The sequence below is a fragment of the Chrysemys picta genome, chromosome 10 (genome assembly GCF_011386835.1).
Source record: "Chrysemys picta bellii isolate R12L10 chromosome 10, ASM1138683v2, whole genome shotgun sequence".
Classification (NCBI taxonomy): Eukaryota; Metazoa; Chordata; order Testudines; family Emydidae; genus Chrysemys; species Chrysemys picta.
Genome location: NC_088800.1, coordinates 67,349,638 through 67,367,480, shown reverse-complemented (window position 1 = coordinate 67,367,480; position 17,843 = coordinate 67,349,638). Strand labels below are relative to the sequence as shown.

The following is a 17,843-nucleotide window of genomic DNA, read 5'->3' as shown; positions in this document are numbered from 1 at the left end:
AACTTTGACAATTGTCACAGCTGATTTAACCTATATCTTCTCTATCCCATCTTTCTTTGCAGAAACTGAAGTAGTCAAAGAAAGAAATATAAGGAAGGGAAAAGAAAATCGAATAATTAATTTAGAAAGCAGTGTGTGGTAGATTGAGATATTACTAATCCAGGCCCCTGGCATAATAAAACATTACTTCCACTGAGATCCAGTTTTGGTGTGTTTGGAGTGTCATTTAAGTGGCTATACTACTGTACTCTGTGCTTTTAACTTTTTTTTCCCCCCCATGCAATTTCTTGAATCAAAAAACTCCCCAGTTTTCAGGCAAGTACTTTGACAAATGGAGATAACATTTTATGGGCAAAATGAAGTCAGGTAACATTTGTCTGGAGGTTGTTACAGCCGAATTCGTTAGGTGTTGGGATTAGCAGACCTTATTTGAAAAGCTCAGAGAACAGTTCTAGCAGTCTGTCAGTTAAGTCAAGCCACTTTCTTTGCAACAAATGTTCCCTACAATCCCCATCTGAAAACAAGGTCCACTGTCACAGGATGATGTGTTGGACACTGCTCATAAATCCAATACCCAGTCCTTTCAGGAAATGTAAGCAATTCAGAGATGAATGCAAAAATAAAAATACCAAAATCTATGTCAAAATATAATATAGGGATTGATGTTGGGGTTACCCTGTGGTTAAGCTATAGCCTACATGATCTGTGTGCATGGCAGAAGGCTTTCACTGCAGCAGGTACTGGAAGCATTGTGGCTGACTCAGCCAGAACTCTTCCAGGAGCAAAGGAGGCTGCATCTAGTGGCCAACGAAATACCTTTAACAGTGTTCCCACTTTGCCAAACTAGCTCAGCGCAGGAGGAAAGAGACAACACAGTAGCCATGCTCTTGTCTCTTCTGGGTGTCCATTGTCAACACTACACTTTGACCTTTTTGCTCACAGAATGCAAGGATGGATTTGTGGGTGGTCCCTGTGTAGGGGCAAAAGGGGAGGAAGGAGAAGGAAAGCTTTGTGTCTCTTTTCCATATGCAGAGACAGCCAAAAGTGGCTTTTAGTGAATAATTTAAAAAAATAATCAGTGGAACTACTTTGGCCTGATCCTCCTCTCATTAATACCAGCAAAAAAACTAGTGTAATTCCATTGGCTTCAGTGAGTTACTGACAATTTATACTGGGATGAGTAAAATCAAGACAGGCACTCTGTCCTTGACTCATTCCGATGTGCCCAAATATTGCTGTAGTCTCAGAAATGAATCAGAGTGAAAAGCCAAACACCACAAAGGGATTCCACATGTTAGCCCCATGCTATTAGAAATATCCTGAATTGTGTGGAACAGAGCTGTAGGAAAGAACTCATAAGCAGTTCTTCTCTTGAAGAACTTTCATGGCAGGATTGTGTTGTTGCCTTTAATTTCCTGAGAGATTGAGGCTCCAATAAGTGCAATAAGTGGTTTGAGGAGTCTCTTTTCCTTTCTCAACAAAATAGTTTTCTCTTCAATAAAGCTCTTTCTGATGACAGTCAGTACTCTTAACCTCTCTCTGTTACAAGCTGCTGTTAAATAGCAAGATCTCTGGTACAGGAGTAAGTTACATACATTAGGGTAATAGTATGGAAAAGACGACAATGGGACACCTTGAAAAAGTTTATAAGGAATATTGGCAAGGGCAGAAATTAGGTGTTCAAATTATTCCATTTTTCAAGACCCCTTTTTTAAAAGAGTTTACAAACCCATTATCATTTTCCCCCATGGTTCAATGGACTCAGGGACTGGTTCATTCCTATTGCTCCAGAAAGGTGTAAATTTCATTCTGGAGTGCAGAAGGCAATTATTCATAGCTTGATAGCTCTTACAGGGATCAAGGCCCTTTGTGCTTATTAAAGAGAAAGTTCCTGCCCATATATTTGCACCAACACCCTGCTCCACAGATTCTTCAGGGAGAAAGAAGCTTTAAACTTGGTAGGAACTCCTTAAGAACTTCTCCAGTAGATTCTGCCCTGACTATGCCCTGTCCCTGACCAGTGGCACCTACTTAGAGATTCACTGGCCATATGCAGGATCCTTGCAGTCGCACCACTGCAACCCATTTACAAACAGACTTTCAACCACTAGGTGGACTGTGCACTAGTTCACACACAATGGAAGCCAGCCTAAGTCAAGGCTGAACCAAGCCCTGTATCTCTAATCATTATAATAAACTGATCCATCTATTTCATAAGGGTTGATTTCCATTTTATTCTCACATTACTTTTCATAACAGGTGCTTAAGCATTTCAACTAATAAGATAGTTACTAAGGCTAAGATTTTTGTCATGGAGGTCATGGAATCCATGATTTCCAGAGATTTCCGTGACATTTTCCGCTCAGCCCTGGGGCCACGGGGAGGGGGGCGGTGAAGAGAGGGAACCAGGATCCTGGCACTCTCAGCCACCGTAGGCAGCAGGGGAGACCTCCTCCCTTCCCATTTTGTCATGGTTATTTTTAGTAAAAGTTAGGGACAGATCACAGGCTTCCATGAATTTTTGTTTATTGCCCATGACCTGTCTGTGACTTTTACTAAAAACAACCATGACAAAATCTTAGCCTTAATCGTTACTAATCAGGCTGGATTTGTGCAACGGATCCCAGTGTCATTCCCAATGAGAAGCCTGGTCACCTTGAAGATAATTTGCCTCTCTCTCTGCCTTATAGCCCTGAACAAGTACAACTAGTGAGGCCTGGGAGGGAAGTGGAGCCTTGAAATCCTAGAGTATAGAATATGTATTTCAAGGCTCCACTTCCCTCCCAGGCCTCACTAGTTGTACAGGGTCATTGTATTGTATGACCTGTAATTCTACAAGATGGCAGACTTACCTTCCTCAAACAGAGTTTCAGTCTGACACTGTAGAATTCTTATTTTCTTCCATGTGGTGCTTTTATATCTTTTGTTACAGAGAGAAATGGGCTTCTCCATATATTCAAGACACAATCTTTCCTGCAGCAAACAAAACCCCGTCAGTACACTGTACATCCCATCTAAGTGCAGAAAGTCACTGAAAGGTAGGGGGTAAGTCAGGGAAAGGAAATAGGACAGAGGAAGCAGAGGCACGGCACCAGTGGTGCAAATTAAAAAGGAAAATAAAACAGTGCCAGTGCTTCTGGAACTGATTGGATTCCACAGCTGAATCTAATTAACTGGCATTCCAGTGTCCCGGTGCTCCTCCTTGGGCTAATTGCCAGAGACCCAATTCAGTGTAGTACATTTCCATGAGCCTAAGCAATAGGTAAATGGCATACCTAGTCTATATCAAATGCAAATACCTAGTAGTGTGACTGGGAGCCTAGTGCAGGAGCTAAGAGGTATGAATAGATATTTACCCATGTAAATTCTCTCTCCTCTGCAGCCCTTTGTTCACTCATGCTGTTTTCTATGCTGTCCAAATTAACTGGGTGTTAACCTTACCACAGCACTTAAAAATTAATTCAAGCCCCATTTCAACAAGAATCTTAAGCACATGAGTACTCCCAGCGAAGTCACTGGGATTACACATGTGCTTAAAGTTAGGCACTTGCTCAAATACCTTGCTAAATTGGGATTTTAATTGCTTTAAAATTAGCACTAAATGATGCATTAATTAAATAAAAGGAAGAATACATCAGTAAAATGTATCTGAGACTTTCTGCTCATCGAAACAAATTATGTAATTGACATATAGGGTTTCTGTTTCTAATGAGCTGTGTCAACTAAATAAAAAATTAGAATAAATATAAGCCCTCATGCTTTAGAACATAAACCAAATCACTAACACACCCAGACCAGGAAGAAACATCCCCTATGGGCTGGTTCACTACAATGCTTCATGTCCCTTAGCATTGTCACAGTGAACTACTGATCTTTTCTGCCATGGCAGTTCCTATGCACTTATTTAAGAGGTTTCTGCAATATTTTTAGAAGGACCTCTACCTCTGTGTCCTTACATAACAGGCCTATTTCTTATCCATATCTCTAAAAAGAATGACAGATCTGGTTCCAGATGGTATAAAATGGCTTTCAAAACAAGACAAAAATGAGAGAACATCTTTTTAAAGGCCATCTGATGCTGGGGTCTTGTCTATGTGGCTTGGAGAAAGAATCCTTCTCTGTCTCATTGTTAACACTCTCTCCATTGACTTAGTACACCACCACCAGGGTGGGAAACTCACATGGTAACAAGACCAGTTGAATATTTTTGTTCTATGCTGGTGCCAAAGTTCATAATCAAGACTTTACAGGAAAGCTCAGAAAGTTACTTGGCTCCTATTATGACTCTGTAGCATTCAAGCCATGGAGCCCCCATACCTGAAATCAAGATTTTTGAACTAGGAGCTCTTTGGTTTGTGCTCGCTATAGCGATTCCTCTCCTGCAGTGAATACCAGAAAGAGACTATCAGACAAAGTGGTAATTCTGCAATATGGACCACTAGATATTTACCAGTCATACACAAAAAGAGAACAAGGAGATTGCCTAAAGGTCTGTCCTGTCTGGGTGTAATACACACCTGTACAGAAACCAGCACAAGACCTATGCAGCACTTCGGCTCTAGGCATACAATCTGTATGTACAGAATCTGGAAGTACAGAACTGAATGACCAATTAAAATACACCATAATTTACAGTCTACCCCACCTCCTGAAAGTAGTAAACTGTAAACATATTTTTAAATTCTAGACTAGGCTATACAATTATTGAAATCAAAACAAACAAAAATAAAATATAAAAACTATAGTTAAAGAATAATGAGAATAAATGAATATGATATACCATATACCAAACTAAAAGCAAAGATGAAGCCTTTCTTTCAAGGCTATTGAATAGGAAAAGTAAATATCAATATTCTGTTAGGGGGAAAATATTGCTAATCATCAGCTATATGCTCTCTACCTGAAAATTGTCCTCAAATTTCCTTTACTTCTTGGCTGCTATAGAGAAGAAAGTTATTCCTTCAACATACTGAAAAAAGAACGGTCAGTAAGCAATGAAGTGGAATTGATTATTATTGATCTTGATGAACAGTGTGGTTATGGTGCTATAATGGGGTTTCTTACCATCCAGGCAGAAGTCAGAGGCATTTCCCTCCTCTTCCCCCAACCCTTCACCTCCCCCCGCCCCCCAAAAAAAGTATTCTGTGGCTTGGTTTTCATTTCAATCTAGAGAATATCCTCAAAAAAATATCCATGCTATTGATTAGATTTTAGACATCTAAAAATCAGTCCCAAGTGCCATTTTTACTAGGTTTTCCATCACTGATATGGATGTGAGATAATACGCACTTTTGGTGACTAGAATAATCAACTACAGACAATTCAAATGAGTTTGAGTTTGAGAAGAGATTTATTCTTAGTCCCTGGTTTCCACAAGAAGTTCTAAACTCAAAATGGCCCATTTATACTCCATGCATAAGGCTGCCTTATATTGCCACTTCCCTACAAGGAGGGGCAAAAGCCCCTGTGCAAATATGCAAGTGGAGAAGACAAAGCTACCTGCAGCCTCCCAGCATGATGCAAGCCTCTATCTATTTCACTTGATTCTCTGTTGATTGCTATTAATCAAGGCTTTTTTTTTTTTTTTTTAGCAAATATAACACGCACAAAATCAGTGCTTCTATCACAACTGGTGTCCCTGCAGCACACAAAATACCATCCTTGCATCACGTTAATGCTGCTGAGCACAAAAAGTATATTCTGTATATTCTCCAACCCTCTTAACCAGAGCAGATGCTACCTACATAAGATATCATGGATGGCTGGATAGTTTATCCTAAGAATCATCAGGAAATCAAAACCACAAAGAGGAAGGGAAATGTAATATAGCAATAATTTTTTACTACTACAGCCAACCCATTCTTCATTTGCCCTGGTCAAATGGGATCATCCATTTGAATTTTTGAAAGCCAATTACATTAGGGGGATAACACAACATTTTACTGAATGTGGTACAAAGATAGTATTTTTTACCCCGGAAGACTGAATATTCCCACATGCTACAGAAATTTCTCTTTTCTGCTTCTTGCAACATAGTACAAAGCAAAGTCTTCTTTACCAACTTGTTCCCAGTAGATTTTCAGTGAAATCTTTTACATGTCAGATCCACAATTATTTTAACGTAAGATGCACTTAAATTACACAATTCAATTAAAACTGCTTTTCCATTAAAATGTGCACATAAGTCTCAAAAGAGAGCTGATTTAAGACCTGATTTGGCAAGCTTCTCTCCATAGGTAGACACCCTCACCTCACCCTCAAGACCTGTGCAGAACCTTGTTGGCTCCAAAACTCAGAAGGAAGGGACACAATATAATATGGAACAGATGACTCACTGAGACTGTGTACTAATCATTAATCCCTGAAGACCTGACTTAAAGTCTGGTTTAGGTCACAAATTAAATGAATTAGGCAGTCTCAGCCTAGAACTTTATGTCTATGGCATTAATTCTGCCAACTGCTCAATGTGGATGGACTCCTAATTGGCTTCAATGGAGTTCTGCAGGGAAGCGGGAATTCACCCATATTGAGCAGCTTGCAGGATGAAGGCCATAACTCTAGGCTGAGACCAACAGACTCCTCATCTCACTTGTAACCTAAATCAGACTTTAACCCAGCTCTCCAGGAATTAATGGTTAGTGCCCTGTCTCATGAAAGCCCCTAATCCATATCAGCTCATTCCTGGTTAGGTTATTTTCTTTCTTTTTGGTCATAAACATCCAGTTTTATGACTTCTGCCAAGTAAAATCTCATTTCTGTACATATTAAGCACACAGTCTAGGAAAGCAATAATTCAATGACATTTTTCCTAGTTAAGAAACTAGTGTCCCCACAGCATCAGATCCAATACAAACTACAAAGTAACATTAAGTATAGAATATTAGCACTTAGGCCCTCTTAGTATTTGTTAGTAGCATAACTTAAGAGTTAACATTATAAATGGAAATTAAAAAAAATATGCTGTCTACTGAACTAATATATGTGGATAAGGTAACATCTGCTACCTTGTTTATGACAAAATGTGTCAAACGTTAGATATGCCAGCATTCATGCACATGTTCTGATGGAAGTTGGAGAATTTGATATTATTCTCCATGCAGAAAATAAGAGCATTTTTAACTATGCTGTGGCAAAAGAATCTCAGAGTTTAAAATGCTGGAGAGAAAGGGGAAAGGTTGCTTTTCAAAGAAAAATGTGCTACCCTTCTCATAGCTGATTCTAATAAGTTGCTACAGAACACTCTTCTTTTAACAGAGGTTTTTGGGAGAGACAGGAGGGATAGTTTGGAAGAAGCTATGGGTTAGACTGTGCCTTCAAAGCACTGCCCTGAACAAAGGGTGGTTTGTAAGCTGTATCACTCTAGTGTTAGCCCTTGGAGACAACATGACTCAGATACACACGAGTCACAGTTTTTTATGCTGGGCTTCCTCCTTGCTCCAAGTAGGTGTGGGAGCGTAGTAGTTTGTTGCTGTGGGTGCCCTGGATACTTTCCCTAGCAGTATCTTCTCTCTCTCTCTCTCTCTCTCTCTCTCTCTCTCTAATTGTTTTGTTTACTACCTGGTTTTCTTTCACAGACTCATTTGATTTAATTCTGTGATCACACAAAATGATAGGTAAACTGCCACATATAGAATATCCATACGGCCAAGGGGGCCGCAATTGGCCAAACCTGCCGCGTCAGCGGGGAAAATAAAACTGGCCCGGCCCGCCAAGGTGCTTACCCTGGCAAGCCGCGTGCCAAAAGTTGCCGACCCCTGCTGTAGCTCCGTTCCCAGTCCCCTCAGGATTCTCTCTCAGACTTCCTCTCTCTCCTTATGGCATGAGTCTCAGGTCTCCTCCTGGAACTTGGGTAATTCGCACAAATGATGTCCCTCCCCTTACCAGAAGTCAACAGCTCTCTTCCTGGAGCTTGGTTGCAATTTATCTCCCTCAGCTGACCCCACTTAGTCCTCAAGCTCAGAGGGCTTTTCAGCCTTTTCCTGGTGGTATCTGCTCCCTGCTAACTCTGGGCCCTGCAGGAGCCTTCTTTCTCCCTGCACTTTCTAGGCATCTGCCCTGCAATGAAACAGGAGACAGCATTTATGCTGACCCTTCACTCCTCTCTCTCATTGTCTGGGTGAGAGGGGAGCCATGCCCCACCCTCTCTGCAAGGCTCCAGGGCCTTAGATAGAGTGAATTTTGTTACTGTAAGTGCTACTTCTTCTCAGGATCCCTTATCCCTTTCCTCTCTCCCTGTATCTCCTCAGGCTTTGTGTATCAGACTACTACAAACTCTTAGAGAGCCATGCCACGTGAGGGGGAGGACTGACCAGTATGCAGTACTGACTTTAAGGGGCAGACTACCCAATCATACACTAACTGTATTGTGCTGTACAGTGGGTGGGCTAGGTTAAAACAACGATAAAATCCCTACCTCTTCAGGTTTACCATCTGAGGACACTCGTACAATAGAGTACAAAGAAATAGCAGCACCACCTTCCTTGTTATCCAACTGGATCCATAACCATCAATTCCACTTCATTCCCTATTCCTTTTGCAGTGTGTGGAAGCAGGGCCAGCTCCAGGAACCAGCCCACAAAGCATGTGCTTGGGGCGGCGCCTGGAGGGGGGCAGCGCGGCGGGGCGCTCCGGCCGAGCTCGCCGCCCTCCCCCCAGCGCTCCGGCTGGTCGGGAGAGCGGAGAGCCCCGGCCGGGTTCGCCACCCTCCCCCCGGTGCTCCGGCCGTCAGGGGCTCTCTGCCCTCCCCCCGGCGCTCCGGCCTAGGGCGGCAAAAAAGTCAGAGCCAGCCCTGTGTGGAAGGAACAACTTTCTTTTCCAGTGATGCCGAATAGCAAAGGAAAATACTGTACACAGTGCTGGGCCAACCCAGGGCCACTTGCTTGCTAATAGTTCAAAAATGTCTAAGTTTTACTTTTATGATGAAGATTGGGCCTTGTAGAATGTGAATTGCTGTCGGCCATGAAGGAGTGCTTTGCAGCTCCCTCAAAGCAGACAGAAACCTCAGTGCTGCAGAGAACTCCACATGGGAAGACCCTGTATGCACATGAAGCTTCACTGACATCAGCTCACACTTTCATTTTGTTTGTATAGTGGCTGCAAGAAGGACGATTGGAGCCCACACAGACATTACCACAATACAAATAAACAATTCATTGCAGGATCACAGGCTGTAGGTATGTTACTCCCAGTACTTCATGATGTCTTTTTGAATCAGCTCTGAACAAGACCTAGAGTAGCTGACTGCTGCTCCTCAACCACACTTCAATTTCTAGACAGCCTAACCCTCCCCACTTCTGTGTCAGTCTTTTCACATTAGTGGAGATTTTGTTTTTGTTAATATGCTAGTTACCAGTCAGTATTCTGATGCAATATTTCAGCTCAGTTTCTTCCATGGACAATAATCAATGACATTTTAAATGAAGTGTGGGCCCCTTACTCAATGAGGGAGGGATGTGACAGAGGATGTGGAAAAAGCTAATGTATTCAATGCTTTTTTCGCATCCGGCTTTACGAACAAGGTCAGCTCCCAGACTACTGCTCTGGGCAGCACAGCATGGGGAGGAGGTGACCAGCCCTCTGTGGAGAAAGAAGTGGTTCAGGACTATTTAGAAAAACTGGACGAGCACAAGTCCATGGGGCCGGATGCGCTGCATCCGAGGGTGCTAAAGGAGTTGGTGGATGCGATTGCAGAGCCATTGGCCATTATCTTTGAAAACTCATGGAGATTGGGGGAGGTCCTGGATGACTGGAAAAAGGCTAATGTAGTGCCCATCTTTAGAAAAGGGAAGAAGGAGGATCCGGGGAACTACAGGCCAGTCAGCCTCACCTCAGTCCCTGGAAAAATCATGGAGCAGGACCTCAAGGAATCAATTCTGAAGCACTTAGAGGAGAGGAAAGTGATCAGGAACAGTCAGCATGGATTCACCAAGGGCAAGTCATGCCTGACTAACCTAATTGCCTTCTATGAGGAGATAACTGGCTCTGTGGATGAGGGGAAAGCAGTGGATGTGTTATTCCTTGACTTTAGCAAAGCTTTTGATACGGTCTCCCACAGTATTCTTAAAGACGTATGGGCTGGATGAATGGACTATAAGGTGGATAGAAAGCTGGCTAGATTGTCAGGCTTAATGGGTAGTGATCAATGGCTCCATGTCTAGTTGGCAGCTGGTATCAAGCAGAGTGCCCCAAGGGTTGGTCCTAATAATAATTAATGGAGATATCCCATCTCCTAGAACTGGAAGGGACCTTGAAAGGTCATCAAGTCCAGCCCCCTGCCTTCACTAGCAGGACCAAGTACTGATTTTACCCCAGATCCCTAAGTGGCCCCCTCAAGGATTGAACTCACAACCCTGGGTTTAGCAGGCCAATGCTCAAACCACTGAGCTATCCCTACCCCCTGGTCCTGGGGCCGGTTTTGTTCAATATCTTCATTAATGATCTGGAGGATGGCGTGGACTGCACTCTCAGCAAGTTTGCAGATGACACTAAACTGGGAGGAGTGGTAGATATGCTGGAGGGTACGGATAGGATACAGAGGAACTTATATAAATTAGAGCAGTGTTTCCCAAACTTGGGATTCTGCTTGTTTAGGGAAAGCCCCTGGCGGGCCGGGCCGGTTTGTTTACCTGCCGCGTCTGCAGGTACGGCCGATCGCGTCTCCCACTGGCCACTGCTCTAGGCCAATGGGAGCTGCTGGAAGCAGCAGTCAGTATGTCCCTCGGCCCGCGCCGCTTCCAGCAGCTCCCATTGGCCTGGAGCAGCGAACCACGACCAGTGGGAGCCAGACTGCCAGGGGCTTTCCCTACACAAGCAGCATCCCAAGTTTGGGAAACACTGAATTAGAGGATTGGGCCAAAAGAAGCCTGATGAGGTTCAACAAGGTCTAGTGCAGAATCCTGCACTTAGGAGGGAAGAATCCCATGCACTGCTACAGACTAGGGACCGAATGCTAGGCAGCAGTTCTGCAGAAAAAGACCTAGGGGTTACAGTGGACGAGAAGCTGGATAGGAGTCGACAGTGTGCCCTTGTTGCCAAGAAGGCAAACGGCATTTTGGGCTATATAAATAGGGGCATTGCCAGCAGATCGAGGGACATGATCATTCCCCTCTATTCAACATTGGTGAGGCCTCATCTGGAGTACAGTGTCCAGTTTTGGGTCCCACACTACAAGAAGGATGTGGAAAAATTGGAAAGAGTCCTGCGGAGGGCAACAAAAATGATTAGGGGGCTGGAGCACATGACTTATGAGGAGAGGCTGAGGGAACTGGGATTGTTTAGTCTGCAGAAGAGAAGAATGAGGGGGGATTTGATAGCTGCTTTCAACTACCTGAAAGGGGGTTCCAAAGAGGATGGATCTAGACTGTTCTCAGTGGTACCAGATGATAGAACAAGGAGTAATGGTCTCAGGTTGCAGTGGGGGAGGTTTAGGTTGGATATTAGGAAAAACTTCTTCACTAGGAGGATGGTGAAGCACTGGAATGGGTTACCTAGGAAGGTAGTGGAATCTCCTTCCTTAGAGTTTTAAGGTCAGGCTTGACAAAGCCCTGGCTGGGATGATTTAGTTGGGAATTGGTCCTGCTTTGAGCAGGGGGTTGGACTAGATGACCTTCTGAGGTCCCTTCCAACCCTGATATTCTATGATTCTATGAACAGTGACCCACAGTGAAATAGAAGCCTTTTTGACAAGAGTATACATATAAAGTATCAGTTACTTTAAGTTAGTCTTAACAAAAACAATGAGGTGCCAGTTGGGTTTTTTATCCACGAAAGCTTATGCCCAAATAAAGCTGTTAGTCTTTAAAGTGCCACTGGACTCCTCATTTTTTTTTTTTTTTTTTTTACATATAAAGTGATTACCTTAATTACCTCAAAGATGCAATGTTGCAAGATTACATTCTTCCCTCTGCCTTGTAAGCACTTTTTCTAACCTGCAAATATACCTCCAGATATGGAAACTGCTTTAATTTGAAAACACTGTGCTTTTTAGACTGACATTTAAATAAATACTGGTAATTGCTAGGGCTCTGATGTGAAATGTGTAAGTGCTGAGAATGCAAATTTAGAAGCAAAGCAATATTTTCTTTTATGTATTGTGGACCCAATTCTGCAACTCCTTGTGCTCCAAACGTACTCCTTTTTGGAGGGGACCTTACACAGTGATAAAAAAATCTAAACAACTTAGTCTTGCTGATGCAAAAAGAAAGAGCTTACCCCTTTGTGTTGCACTGAGAACTGGTGCACAGATTCACTGAAAAAAAGGGAAATGGGAATGCCAGAGAAATGCAGAAGAGGATATGAAGGTGTCCTGGCAAGTTCTTGTGACTCATGGTGGGAGACCAGCTGTGGTGAAGGAATTGCCAGGGTGTTCTTGAGACCTCACCACACTGCCATTTTCAACGGACAGTCTACCACAACAGATAGGCTTGAACTAGAGAACATGAATCCTGCACTCACTGATAATGTAGATCCGACTATGAGTAAGTTGTCCATGACTGACTATAGGCTTCAAGTGGACACATATACATGGAAAATTGTGTGGATGACAGACTGCTTAGATTCCTAGGAGATATTTAAATTATTATTGAACTAGCAGGGGAAAAGTTGTAATGATTAGTGTAGACAGCACCTCCTCTAGTAGATGGGGCCATATCCTTATCTTAATGCTTGTACATTATGTTTTTGTTCTGACCTGGGGGATTAGCAAGAAGTTCAGTCCTGCATGGGTGTATGCTCAAGTTGGTACCTTCAATTTCCCAATAAATCTCCGTGATTTTATAAGTAATATATTTTTCTAGCTAAAATGAACTCTGCTATACATTATGGGTGAAATCTTGGCCCCACTGAAGTGAATGGCAAAGCTCTCTGACTTCTTTTTTGCAGGATTGGGCAAGTACAGACTAGATATACTAGTTCTCCCAGTGCTGGTTATTAACATCCAATCTCTCTCTTATAGTCCACACAGTGCAGCATTCCATTTGTATCTAAACATCTGGAAAAACCCCGACTATGCAACATGCAAGTAACATAAATGGAACAAGCAAGTCATGAGTTGAATGCTGAGAAAAATGAAGCGAGCTGATTTTAACCAGAGACTAAAGGATATGAAATTATGTCTCATATCTCCATGCCATTTAATTAGCAAGATAAACTTATCTTGCTGCCTAAACTCACTGTGTTCAATGTTAGACTGAATCAAAATAAACCATTCATGAAACTTAGTTGAAAGAAAAAAGGTGAGTGGCAATACCTCCCTTTGGACAAAAAAAAAAACTAGAGCCAAATCAAGAAACAAACCCCCCATTGTTTCTGTTCCTGTTGTATTAATGTAAAACAAACAAGCAAGGGGAAGAAAGGCCACATGTGGAGTTACCCCTGTCTCCACTCTGCTGCCTCAGACAAAAAGAACTCAGAACGTTCATGCTCTAAATAGCTGCAGTAAATTAGAACTGCTTGGTACTGTCTCGGATTTCCACATTCTGAGATTAGGGTAATATAGACAAGAAAATTATGCTGAATTTACTAAACAGAGTCATTTGATGAGCTTTCCAAACTGCAAGTAGAATTGGTGTCCAGCTGTCACCTTTCCCTCACAACTGTAATGGAAACTTGTTTTTAAACTCTTTCAGGGGCATGCATCACAGATCACGTACAGGAGCAATAAGGAAAATGGCTCTCCAGCCCATTTCAAATGATAAACACTTGTATTTATGATGTCCCATGGGTCCTGCATGGATTCACTGCCTTAGCACTGAGAAGCTATCAGCAAGCTGTTTTAAAGTTCAGAAAATTGTGGTCTTGCTGATCAAATGTAAGCTATGTTTTGGAACTGCTAAAAGATCAGAATTAATTAACAGAAAGGTTAATTTATACAGTAAAACTTGAGATAAGAAGCTAAGCAGAAGCAGTTATGCTTTATGGTTTTAGAAATAATCAGAAGGAGTCTTAAAAAATAAGTTTCAAAGTTATTGGAAGGACAGAGGATGCCTTCAAAGGAATGATGCTAGCAGGACACCTCATAACACTCATACTTTCAGGCAGTCAACTTTCTTAGGCCCTGATGAGGAAAGCACTTAAGTCCATTCATATTCAGGAAATCACCCAAGCACATTTTTAAATGTTTAACGAAATATGGATGCTTTCCAGAAGCAGGGCCTTACACTGTAATATGTACCAGCAGTATCATTTTCATGTGATGATCTCAGAATGATATGAAATATTTGAAGGTTCCATATTTGGTTTATAAACTCCAACCCCCTTCGCTCTCCCCCCCCTCCCCATCCATACCAGGAAAACAGCTTTAATTAATTAATTTGCCTGGCCGCAGCAATAGAAACTTCAATCCTTCATGTCAAGGCTACTGTGGTAAGGCACCTTAAAAAGAGTTGTATTTGCAGTAGATCTAATTGTTTAAAGGTTTAATTTCTGTGATGGGCGCCTGACTTATTTTTACTATATTATTTCATTATATTGTATTTCTTTCAGGTCAACGCGATCTTGGAAACAGATTGCTATCTTTGAAACACAGCTTTTGGGAACCAGCAAACAGGAAATTTACATTATTCAATACAGAATGTACCGTAATAAGAAACTTATTTGTGTGTCTAGATCTGCCTAGGAGATTGCAGATCATAATTTGGTAGTCTTCCACGTCTGATAAAATGTTCAGTTACTGAAATCTACCCCATTGTATCCACATCTATGATATTTTGGGCCAAAGCACCAGAAATCAGCCTGAAATATGGATGGAGGCACATCACTGACTCAGCAATTGGCATGGGTCTGCTGAGCACAGAATCTCATATATCTGCCTCCTATTCAGAGAGGTTAGGTAGACATAAAGAGAAAAAGTAGTGAGAAATGTCCTGAAAACCAAATCCATTAACAGGAAAACAGCTCCCACAACAGAATTTTGGTCTAGAATTGTCAACAGCAGATGTCTGAAGTGAAACCAGTTATCATATGTATTAGGAAAGTGTGGGCGTAGTATTGTAAGATGGTCAGTGGTGCGTACAAATATTAAATTTTCAAGTTTCTAGCTTGTTCAAAATAGCCCATTGAATTATATTTAACTAGATTTAATGACTACAACTCTAAACTTTGCCCCATGGGCAGGGATTTGCCCACATAGAGTACCAGTTTTAGGATCTGAGACTTAAAGGGTGGATTTTTTAGAAGTGCTTAAGTTCCATTTTCAAAGGTGACTTAGGTGCCTAAGAACCTGTCTCAATAGTCACTTTTGAAAATGAGACTTAGGTATCTTAGCCAGTTAAATCCAGATTTTTAAAGGGAATTAGATACCTATACCTTTAAAAATCTGGCCCTTAGGCACTTCTGAAAATTTTGCTCTGTCTTTAAAAGCAGATAGTAATAAGAGCAGTGTGCATAGCAATATTTTATCCTGCGGGAGTTTCAAGTTATTTTGCAATCATGAAATGTCTTTTCTTGACTTTAATGAGGCCCAATTCTTTTTATTTCAAAACATCTTAAGACATTTTCTACCAAGGATCAATCTTTTGAGGTTACTAATTATGATATTTCTAAAAAAATTCTTGCTTACTGGATTTTTAAGTAGAACAAATCTTAGGTACTGAATTTATTAGAGATTTGAAAATTATTCTTGATATTTGGAACATTGATCCTACTGTAATTATGCAACAGAACTCATCTGTAGTATCATTTCTGATTTATTTTTTTCCTCATCCAGATATTGTAAAATTCATCTACTTGTTGAGGTTGTTCCATATATATTCCTTTGTAGTTTTGGTGCTATCATTTTAAAAAAACTGATAAGTTAAATATTTTTTTAAAATACGAGTGAACAATTGACTCCACATTTTTACTAGGCTTCCTTAATTGCATATCTAAGAACTCCCTTTGGACATATTGTATTGTAGCAAAACTGCACGGCTGAGACCTAATGTTAGAAACTATGAGTTCAGGTTGTGTGCATGCATGCATGTGCGTGTGCATACACGCTCTCTCTCCCCAGTGAAATCACTGCAGGATTTTGGCCTGATCCCTTGCAGGATTGTGTTTCCCTTACACAGTCCGGGGAAGTTAAAATTCTGCATCCCTAACAGTTTACTTAAAAAAACCCCTTCAAAACGGGAACACAGTCAGTTATAGAGTTAAAGGGTTCTACAACTCTCCGTCAATAACCTCTCTTGTTGCTTTATAGTTTACCTTATTAAGCCAAGCAATGCCATTGGAGATCATTAATTACAAAAAGAAAAGAAATTATTATAGGGTGCTTGGATCATCTTAATCATTGTGGCTTTGTGAAGGATGGGTGTGTTTGCCCATAGGAAAGTATTACAGACAGAAACAGCAATAGCCAACATATGAAACCATTACTTCTGGGCACCACTTAAATTACATAGTGAGAAATCTTACCTGCACTGGTGTGAATGAGATGTGTGAATGAAGGAAGAAAGAAACAATAATCTAACTTATTTTCGTCCATCTTGCTGGCCAGCAAAACTTCTTCTGTTCCTGCCCTACCCCAAATCCTCCCTTTCTTCAGCAGGAGTTTTTGAAAAAATAGTGCTTTACTGAAGGGCTCAACAGCAATGCCGGTGTTGCCACCAAAAGAGAGAACAGGGCTGGAAACAACACTGCATAAAATGCAGTGACCTATTTCCTATCAGTTCCAGGGACTTTCTAAAGTAAGGAAGCCAGAAGCAAAGATGCCTAAAACAATGGATGTGTACTGATTGATGATTGTAGGAGGTAGGGGGACTAATTTAAAGCAGGTGTGTAGTTGGCAAAAATGAGTGTCTCTATGCCAGCCTGAGCTATGACAGGTGAGCTCTCAAACCAGATTGATTTCATTTCTGACAGAAGAATAAGATTCAACAGGTGAAATGACAACCTCAGTAAGTCAAAGAATATGAGGCAAGACAGAGCACCTGGTTTATATTAGCTGTGCTGTTTGATTATTTCATTAAATAGTTCATTTTTAATTAAGAAAAAGCATGGTTAAGAGATTACAACATGGCACTGGTGTTCAGGAGTTTTGTGTTCTATTCCTAACACTGCCACTGCCTTTCCATGACATATAAATAATGGAGATATCCTATCTCCTAGGAGTGGAAGGAACCTTGAAAGGTCATTGAGTCTAGCCCCCTACCTTCACTAGCAGGACCAAGTACTGATTTTTGCCCCAGATGCCTAAGTGGCCCCCTCAAGGGCTGAACTCACAACCCTGGGTTTAGGAGGCTAATGCTCAAACCACTGAGCTATCCCTCTCCCCATTTTGTGCAGGGCACACTCTGTGCCTCAGTTTCTCCAGCTGTAAAATGGGAATGCAACCCTTCCATCCAGTGCTAAAAGCAGTAAAAAGGGCCAGATTCTATATGAGATTAATTTTAAAACGTAACTAAGTAGAAATCCTAAAGTATACCTGAGGTCTGGCAGACTCCACTGTTTCTTTTGTTAATCATTAGCTGGCTTTTTGGGGATGCAAAAACCCTCTCCCTTAATGCTAATCCCCCATCTGCTGTTTACAGGAGCATTGTGAAGTCTAATGGTTATAAAATGTTCTGAGATGCTTGCATGACAGGTGCTATATAAATAAGGCCAGTCTAACTCCCTCTCAGTTGACAGATGTTTCTCTGTGGACTTCACTGGGAACTAGATCAAGCTCTATGCGCAAAGAAATATTCAAGTACCATGAACTGTGCCATTTGCACAGTCTCTGAATTCTGAAGTTCAGTCACATGGTCTTTTAACAATAAACAAACAGCAAGGTGATCACGTTGAAAGGCTTAACAACAAAATGTTCTTTGATCCTTCACCACCACATGTACAGATGCACTCTCAGAACCTCAAAAGACAAAGGCTTG

The 17,843-nt window shown here is 41.6% G+C and overlaps 1 long non-coding RNA gene across 4 annotated transcripts in view; it reads right to left on the bottom strand.

Moving 5' to 3' along the window:
• The window catches only part of LOC135974055 (uncharacterized), a 70,939-nt gene extending 54,245 nt beyond the window's left edge, over nt 1–16,694 (bottom strand). For 3 of the 4 annotated variants that reach the window (XR_010591177.1, XR_010591176.1, XR_010591178.1), the window contains exon 1: nt 16,393–16,694. This is a non-coding gene — a long non-coding RNA (uncharacterized LOC135974055). The remainder of the gene's footprint in view (nt 1–16,392) is intronic. The other variant, XR_010591175.1, reaches the window with a different exon arrangement.
• Between the last annotated feature and the right edge of the window lie 1,149 nt (nt 16,695–17,843).